This window comes from Diadema antillarum, unplaced genomic scaffold (assembly GCF_040938485.1).
Source record: "Diadema antillarum isolate AM-2024a unplaced genomic scaffold, OU_Dant_1.0 seq00001036_RagTag, whole genome shotgun sequence".
NCBI lineage: Eukaryota > Metazoa > Echinodermata > Echinoidea > Diadematoida > Diadematidae > Diadema > Diadema antillarum.
Window position 1 is genome coordinate 404,427 of NW_027271868.1, and position 10,280 is coordinate 414,706.

The 10,280-nt window shown below is 39.5% G+C and overlaps 1 pseudogene; it reads right to left on the minus strand.

Moving 5' to 3' along the window:
- Positions 1–6,759: 6,759 nt before the first annotated feature.
- On the minus strand, positions 6,760–10,022 carry LOC139742909 (uncharacterized; annotated as a pseudogene).
- Positions 10,023–10,280: the final 258 nt, after the last annotated feature.

Sequence of the window (10,280 nt, forward strand, 5' to 3'; positions counted from 1 at the left end):
CTTGCATGAGTTCACATAATCGTCACTTCACAGTTTTAATATACCTTGGAGGTGGATGCTTATTTCACAGAAAAAAAAAAGAGATAATGAGCATAAAGCCGTGGTAACTGATGCATTACCACACAGAGGGTGGTGTAAATCACCTTGCGAAAAAAAGTGCTACGTGGAGGAAGCTGTTGTCAAAAATCAGGGTACAACTTGACAGGGAGGAAGATTCCATCCATCCCAACACTAAAAACAAGGTATTTGTGGATAGTTACACCACCACAGAAATATGTGTCCGTGATCTTTCACCCATCTCTGGATGAAAGCATATTGGAGGAGTATCTTAGGCAAGGACATCACGTTTATAGATAATTTTTACACCAGTGTCTAGCTACCGAAAGATACAAATTGAGAACTTTTGTTACAAGAACAATACTACCAAATCGAAAACATTTCCCTCATGACAAGACACCAGTAAAGAGTGGGCGAAACATGCAGAGAGGGGGACATGCAGTGGAAATGAATGAATGAAATCCTTTGTGTCCAGTGGAAAGACAAGAAGTTAGTCATGTCAATAATACATTGGCGCTAGCCTCAAAATGTTTGCAATGTGCAGCATCGTGTCAAAGTGGCTGAGAAATGGGAGGCACGAGAAGTACAACAACCCGAGTTGCAAAACTATAATCAGAACATGCGTGGAGTAGATCTTTCTGATAATTGCTACATAAGTACATTGATGTGTTATAGAAAACAAAGTGGTGGAAAACATTATTCCTTTCATGTGATAGATATTTCCTTTGTAAATGCATACATTTTATACAAAAAATGGTGACTTTATGTGAATTTATATGTGAATGTCGAGTGAAGTGGCTTGTGATTGATTTTGCAGCATTTGGATGAGGAAATGGGTGAAAACTGATGTCAATGTCATGAAAAGCATCATCTCTTATGTTTTTTATTGAATTATATAAACTTTTAAATCAACTTTTAACCATGAAATGACCTTGAACTCAAATTCATAACATGACCAAAAAAAAAAATTAAGTCTAAGCTTTCAAATGATATCTGACTGATTGCAGTAGCATGACTAGACAATGTCGCTATGGTGACTGGTATGCCTCTGCCATAATGCAAGATTCTCCTAATAGGTCTATTATACATGTGGACAATGTGTGATTACATTTTTACAAAACTGGCAAAATATTAAAATGACATGTTTGTCACAAATGTGTTGAATGTTTACCTTCCTTGACCTTTTCGGCAAAAAAAAAAAAAAAAAAAAAAAGCTTCCCAGAGAATCTGTATTCGGTTATACTATGCATACACCAAAATTTAAAAAAAAAAATCCTGCTGGCATTGCATAAATATGAGGCAAATAGTAAAATTGTGACGTGTAACCCTTGACCTTTGACCCAATGTACCCTAAATTCCCTAGATAATCACTGCCAGTCAGCACATGCATACATTATGTGTTCCATGAAGATACCTTGAACAAACTCCAAGATGCGGAGAAAAAGTGAAATGTTAACATTTTTACTTGACATTTTGACCTTTGACCTCATGACCCTAAACTTTCACCAAAAATCTTAATTGGGTAATACATGTATATACACAAAGTTTCAAGAAAACACCTTCTGGTATTGCATAGATATGGGGGAAATAGTGAAATTTTAAGCATTTGACCTTGACCTTTTGACCTTTGACCTTGAGCATGTGAACCCACATGTTGATAGGCACAATTTCATCCCCATACACATACGTGGCAAGTTTCATTACGACACCTCAAAAAGCTTTTTAGTTACGCTATCCACAAAATTTATTACGGAAGGACGGACGGATGGAAGGACGGACAACCCAAAAACATAATGCCTCCGGCACCACTTTGTGGCGGAGGCAGAATCAGTGTTTATGCCCGAGGGCTTCAAATCTAAAATGTACTTTGGTCATAGTGTATATAATAGTAGCTACATGGATGGTAAAGGGTTAACCCTATATCTGTCAAGGGCCTATCTCATCAGCCCTTCAGACGTAGTGGCTGTGCTTCAGCCGATCTAATCGGCCCTGTTTTTGATTGACAGGTTTGGCCCGTGCGCATAAACGTAGCGAGTTGTAAACCGACCAGTGAGTGGCTGATATATATACCTTTGAATAAAACATAATATGAATACCCTCCGACGTCTTGACCAATGAAAAAACATGTTTCTTTTGTCTCTTTTGAGTGCTGTTTATTTGCATTTGAGATTGACGTCTTTTGATCGACAGCGACCAGGATTGTTTGAACAATTTCAATTGAATGACGACAGCCACGGGATATCTGACATGGATGCAGACTCTTCAGGGGGAGAGTTTAAAAGGTCAGAATCAGACTTGTTGGAGCTGGATAGTGATGCAGCAGTTGACACAGCTACAGCCGACACTCACCCAGCGCCAGCAGTACGCAACGGGCAGTCTGCCCAGCCAGGGCAGCCGTAGCAAGGCTGGACCCGAGTGACACCGCCGGAGACACCGCCTGATGCCAATTCTTGTCCTGCTTTCACGGCTAGCAAACGGGGGCCAAGGCAAGTGCCAGCCAGAAATTCCGACCCAGTAAAATACAAAGAACTATTGTTCTATAATGATATGCTGGTGCGCATCGTGAGAGAAACCAAGAGATATGCAGAGTAGTTCATGACTGATCAGACAGTAGCAGAGTGGATCCGTGATCATACTCACTCTCCGTTCAGGAAATGGCCTGAAGGGGGTATCAATGTGACCCAACTAAGAAAATACCTTGGATTGTGCATCAATATGGGCCTCGTGACAAGAGGCTAGACACTTACTGCTCCAGGAAAAAAAGTCAAGCAACTGTCGTAGTCCGGCTTTCACGTGGGATGGTAAAACCACTACACTTTCACTCTCATGTAGGATATAACTGAATAAGCTGAATTTATTTACAGTTTTTAAAACAAAATCTGGATCAAAACTTGTAACACAAGACTTACATAAAGACCGCGATGAAGACTATATTGACGACTGTCAAACACGTGAAAGCCGGTCTATGACACAACACCATACTTCGGCCATGCTGGCGGTTTGTCCTGATTTCACGCATGCTGCATGTCAGTGACAAAACAAAGGAGATGGACAGGAACGAAGAGGGGTATGACCCCTGGCAAAAGGTGAGGCCTATTCTGGACAGACTCTATCAGGCCTTCAAGAAGCATTACCTGCCCTTTGAGCACATCAGTGTGGATGAAAGTATGATTGGCATGAAAAATTGCGTAGTGTACATACAGTACATGCCCAACAAACGACACGTAAGGTTCGGCATAGTACTATAGAGGCTTGCTATTGATTATGTTTATGATATTTGTCTTGTATTTTAGATGAGTGCTCGTGTAACGAAACAGATGAAGGTTGTGGAGAGGGCGGAGCTCACGAAGAAGTAAGGGGGTGCCCAGTTTTGTCGGATGACAGTAATAAGGAGAGGGTGTGACAACGTTTTTGAGGTATATTCCAACGTTAAATACGACAAGATAGTGAGCAAGATGATGCTACTGACGGAGGGGACATTGGTGACTGCGACCAATGTACAGGAGGGGCTGCGCTACTACAGGCTCACCGAGAAGACGAGCTTGGTGGGTAGCTTAGACTTAGTCTTAGTTAGGTGATACGCCATCAGCGTATCACCTCTTGTGATTGTCAAAATCTTTATTAGGTGATACGCCATCAGTGTATCACCTCTTGTGAGCTCAGGAAGAAGTAAGGGGGTGCCCAGTTTTGTCGCATGGCAGTGATAAGGAGAGGGTGTGACAATGTTTTTGAGGTATATTGCAACGTTAAATACGACAAAATAGTGAGCAAGATGATGCTACTGACGGAGGGGACATTGGTGACTGCGACCAATGTACAGGAGGGGCTGGGCTACTACAGGCTCACCGAGAAGACGAGCTTGGTGGGTAGCTTATGGCCATGCGGTACGCACTTTTACAACCATTGCCATTGACCACCTGAAGAAGACACTGGGTCCCGAAGCCATCACCCAAGTTGTTAGATTTTCCGATGGATGTGGGATACAATACAAATCAAAAGGTCCATTCCTCGACCTGTCATATGCCAATTCCGACTATGGAGTGGAGTTCCGCCATGAATACTACGGCTCACGCCATGGCAAGGGTCCGAGCAATGCCCAGGTCGAAAAACCAGTTAAAACCAGTACACATTTTCAACTGGTCTCTATTGGTTCTAATTGGTCTTTAACTGGTCTCTATTGGTTTCAACTGGTACCAGTTAAATTCAGTCAGAATTCCAATTTCCCAGTTGAAAAAACCAGTACCAGTAGCTCATACTTGTACCAGTTAAAGTCTTACTGGTTCCAGTTGATACCAGTTGCAATGTACTGGTCCCAGTTGATACCAGTTGCAATGTACTGGTCTCCCAGTTGATACCAGTTGCAATGTACTGGTCCCAGTTGATACCAGTTACACTCATATTGGTGCCAGTTAGATACCAGTTGGATTCCTATTGGTCCCAGTAGATACCAGTTCATTCTTATTGGTTCCAGTTAAATGAATCCCAGTTAGATTTATTTTGTGTTTGTCCCAGTTCAAACCAGTTGGATTCCTATTATAGACACAGTAAAGGGTGTACCAATTCATTCATACTGGTCCCAGTTAGATACCAGTTAGATTCTTGTTCCCAGTAGATACCAGTTCATTGAAATTGGTTTCAGTTACATGTATACCATTTAGATATTTAAATGTGTCTGTCCCAGTTTATTCCAGTAGGATTCCTATGGTCCTGATGGACACCATAGATAATGTGATATCTCCTAAAAGCATCAGACTGTGCACTGATCCAACAGACTTACAATAGAACACACAATTGTATAGAACATAATCATAGCATAGCCCATGAACAGGAGAGAAACACATGCATGCTCTTTGTTTTTCATTCATGTGATAAATTTCTTAGTTTATTTCATTGTGCTCGAATACATGAACACATTCCAGTCAAATAATCATGGACATTTCTTCTTATATTCTTGTATAAACATCCTTCTACATCAACTGAACTTGTTAGGCAAGAAGAACAATCTTCTACAAAAAAAGAAAGAAAGAAAAAGAAATACAAGTACCCTGGCATCCACCTCAAGATGTATGGTAATACAAAGTGTTTGGATGGTTTCATGAATTTTTGGCACAACATGCTTGAACACTGGAGGTGTATGAGTTTTCTTCTTGGAAGAAGAAGAGCTGTCCATGTCAAGATTGACACTATAGAAGGGGGTTTTATGGTTGTTGACCTGCTTAGTTCCATCTTATTATAAAGATTTTTATAATGAAGATAGGGCCACATGTGTTAAAGTCATTCTTTTAGAAAATATCAACAAGCAGAAAATCCAATGATTATCAGAATATGTCGGGCAGGATCCTGATACAATATAAGACATTAAGGATTGAAGTATCACACTGCCCGCATATTATTCAATATGGAAAATATACTTGTATCTCAAAAAAATAGAGCAAACATTCGGAGAAACATTTTTGGGTTTCTCCCTTGGCATAAAAATGAATATAATAAGATATCAAAAAATACATATCCTTATTTCCTTACTGCTACCAAGACTTTGTGTTACCTTTCATCTTCACTAGTTGTGTAACTTGTATCATTACTAATATACAATGTACCATGATACATGTACTTACATAATCATCAATTCACCTGCAGAGAAATGAACTTGACCATGTTTGTATGTCGTATGCTCTGCCTGGAAATACTTAAAATCAGTCCTCGGCAAGGTCATGATAATTGTGGGCAACAAGTTAGGGCTCTACAAACCCACTTGTCTGACTGCAGGGGCAAGCTGTTTTGTCTGAAGAGTCATTAATTTTCAATGGCTCAATGGGGGTAAGGCCCTTCCCCCCTCCTTTTTTTTTTGGGGGGGGGGGGGGTGGCCTGCCAGTTACTGCATGCACCTGGTGTACATTTGTATGAAAAAAAAAAATGTCACGAAAGACTTAACTCCTCTATTCATTGCAAAGCTGCATTTGATTTTCATGCAAAGGGTAACACTCATCTTATACAGCAGCATCAAACAACATGGGAATTACTGTAAAAGTGGGGATTTCGCGGTGTTAGCATTTTTGTGCATTTTTGCTTAACCAGAAATTAGCATGGAAATGTAAAGCACAGGAATATTTTTGCTTGTCATATGTTCCTGTACTTACTGTCTTGATTCCACAGAATCACTTCCGAGATATGGAGAAAAAAGTAAGTTCAGCACTTTCACTTGATCTTTGACCTTTTGACCTTTGACCTTCTTGGCAAAAAAAAATCCCAGAGAAACTCTATTGGGTTAGACATGCATACATCAAGTCTAAAAAAAAAAAAATCCTGCTGGCATTGCATAAATATAAGGAAAATAGTAAGATTTTGAAGTATTGCCCTTGACCTTTGACCCCTGACCTTTGACCCCATGAACCCTAAATTCCCTAGATAACCACTGCCAGTCAGTAGATGCATATACACTATGTTCCATGAAGATACCTTGAACAATTTCCAAGATACAGAGAAAAAAGTGAAATTTTAACATTTACTTGACCTTTTGACCTTTGACCTTTTGACCTCATGACCCCAAACTTTCATCAGAGAATCTTAATTGGGTAGTACATGTATACACTAAGTTTCAAGAAAATATCTCTAGGCATTGCATAGATATGGGGGAATTTTTAAATTTTGAGCATTTGTAAAAACATGTGAAACTCTTCTTACCAGGCTGAGCGCGTAAAAAATTAGTCGCACGAAAAATATCCACTTTTACAGTAACCATCTAGAAGGTGACTTTACAGTTTTGCTCAAGGTCAAACTGACAGAAAGGCATATTCAAATGGAAAATGCATGTATCTAATAGGTTATTACTTTGTTATTTCATGCCATCATACTTTAAATATGCTGACAAGCTCTCCTTTACTGTATCTTAAACAACAAAAAATAACAAAATGTCACTAAGGTCTCTTTGGAATAAAGTCATTTCACATACATGCAGTGCAACCAGTATTCTGGAACTACAATATACAGTACATTTCAAGTACAGAGTTGGCACGTTGTTCTGTTTCAAAGGTACATAATAATAAAAAATGTTATGTATATGCATAAAAAAAAAAAACTTTGTCTAGCCCTGAAGTTCATACCTCATATATAATTGTTTGGATTACAGTCAACCTTGCATAATGCAAATCTATTTGGACTGAAGAAATAGCATTGACATACTTCACATTTGAGTTGAGGGATTAAATCAATCCAATACAAAGAGGAGATTAATTGAAACGATCTTTGATTATTTGACTTATGCAAGGTTGACTTAAGCAAGGTTGACTGTATTTGCATACATACAGGTACATTGTACCAAGCATGAAAGCCACGTTTCATCTTATCCGAACCATTTCTTTAAAATGTTATCACAAGAACAACATTAAATTGTACCTATGTGTCACAGCTCACACTTGGAGTACATAAAATACCTCTGGAAGGAAACCAATAGCTGAAGGGTTAAAGTCCCAGTAAGTTCAAAGCTTCTTCCCAGGCTGAGGAGAAGCTCAACATTCTGTTTCACGTATTCATAATAGCAAATGAATGTACATGACCAAGTATTTTGTTTATGTTGACTCATTAAAATAAAATGTATGTACTACAGTTTATGTAACGTCATGACACAATGACCTTCCTGTAAGGTCCATTGTAGCTAGTCTTCTAGTTGACAGAAACATAGTTTGGAAAGATTCCAACATATCCCTCATCCCCAATCTTCATGGCTACACAATTACATTCTGCCTCCTCCGCACGAACTGCTGCTACACCGGGTGCATAACCATTGCAGCATTTGATGTGTGACAGCTTTGAATCGGACTCATCATCCATAAAAGAGTGCACCTCTTGAAGCAACAACCACCTGACAGTCATTACATAGTGGTTCTCTATAACAAATATATCAAGGAGTTCACCAACCTTGCCACCACTGAAAGCAATGAGCCTGTTATTTCTCGTAATAGTGTCAGCCCTATATCTTGCTGTAGCAAACAGCATACCATTCTTTTGCATTCTGTCATAGACAGGGACAGATTCATCATTATTTACTACAAGACCTACATCCTGAAATGCTACTCTTTCTTCTTCTGTACAAAGCCTGGATTCAATTGGCCAGAACCTAACACCTCTGTTATAGGAAAATGATGATTTACACCATTCACTTTTCTCTGGCAATTAAGCATTTTTTTGCAGAAAATTTTGATACGAGGAGAAATGGTATGAGCTTCAATAAATGATGGCAAAGTCTTGCAAGAGAAGAAACTTTTCCATAACTTGCACAATTATTCCCCGATTTCCTGCAAGGTGGCGTTTTATTTGCCAATTGGCAGCCTCAAAGGGAAAACAGGAGTGCGTCCATAATGGTCCCCAGAGGTACACACTTTTTGAGAGATGAGTGAGTGTATGGACATTAAAAGTCATGGCAGCTGCACCATATAGTAACTGGCACCTACAAACAAAGTTGTACATAAGAACATCACTTCTGTTAATATCTTCAATTGAAATTGATTTCTGTAAAAGCAGAAATGATGCTTCTACAAGAACAATTAAATGATTCAAATAGCAAGTGGGCAATATGCCTAATAAACATGGAACACTGTAAAATAAAAGCCAATTATGCCATTCCGATGCCTTCCAAAACTTTCGTTCTGAAATAGGACGTGGCGGTCTCGCAACTATTCCAGGAGGTTGAATGGATTTTAATCTTTCATTTATGACTGAAATAGCACGTTGCGAACCAATGTAAAACTGGCTGACAGACGGAGAAGAAAACCACAAATCAGCAAGTTGTCTGACAACCCCTAGCAAAAGACAATGCATGAAGTCTGCTGGAAACCCCCAACAAATTCTAAAATGTGATAAATTGATCAGTGGACTAGGTCCTTTCACTCCTCGCACACTCCTTTGTTCATCAATTGCCTGGGCCATGTCATCCAGCATTTCCTGGTCTGTTCTGTCGCTGTAGTCACAAACATCCACTGGATACTTAACGACTCTGTCTACATTCTTCCCTGGGTGGTAGCAGAGTCCACAACCACTATACCCATTGAATTTTACGCTGTTCTGCATGGCAGATCGAGCTGGTGCATCCGCACAGCAACACATTGGAAAAAATTTACTGAGTATCACTTCATCACCTTGTTTCCAAGACACACCTTCATTCGACAACTTTTCAGCCTCACTTGTAAACTTCTCAAGAAATATCTCCATCTTAGGCTCATTCTTTCCGAACCAAACTCCTGCCAAAATCAAGTTTTTGTTCCTTAGATGAGGGGGTAATTCATTGATCATGATATACAATGGCCATATTGAATATTTAGATGACTGGAAAATTGGCATGCCATCAGAATTGAAAGAATATGAATAATTATTAGGGTCAGGTAATGGCTGTTCAGGCTCCATCATTTCCTTATAAAATTTACCATCATATATGTCCTCAATATTATTTTGCTTAGCTTTCTGCCTTGTATTTCGGTATGACAGATGTGCGCCTATGTCATTTCTCTCAAAGAGAGCCTTAATTTGGGATTTCAAGTTTGCCGTTACAAAGAAATTACAGTTACTTAAATCTCGAACAATGCATGGGTTGCTACAGTGTGGGCATGGTACCTCGTCATCAGATAAGGTTTTATATGATTGAACATAGGAATAGCAAAACAAACAATAAAAATGAAAGGTAAGATGGACCACATCATTACAGAAAATTCTCCTCAAAATAGATGTCGTCGACTTGAAGATACATATACCAAGCAGAACATTCAACAATTGAAATAAGTGAGAAACTGCAATAGCAGACAAGCAATGTTGCATAACAAAAGATAATACGGCCAACAGTGCCTCTGCTTTTGAAAGCTGTGATCCCTGGAACAGAGGCTCATTAAGCGAGTCACTGAATGTGAAACTGCCAGTGTCCTCATCAGATTCAGCTTCAGTATCATCACTGTCTCCACTGTCATTTTCAGTTGCTTCATCACTTACATAATTTTGCATGAAGTCTGAATTCGAGGAATGAGGACTACTGCTTCCCATGGAATGACACTCGCTTTCACAGGCCATTTCAGCAGTTTCTTCCTGTTGGCTTGCATGAGGTTCTACATTGGGCAGCTCACCAAGCAGGTGTTGAAAGTCATCTGAAGAATCTGAAGGGAGAATCGGAGATACGACAAACATGAAAAAGAAGTGAAATTAGCCTGAAATTCATGACCCAAAATTTCAGATTCAGAGCACAT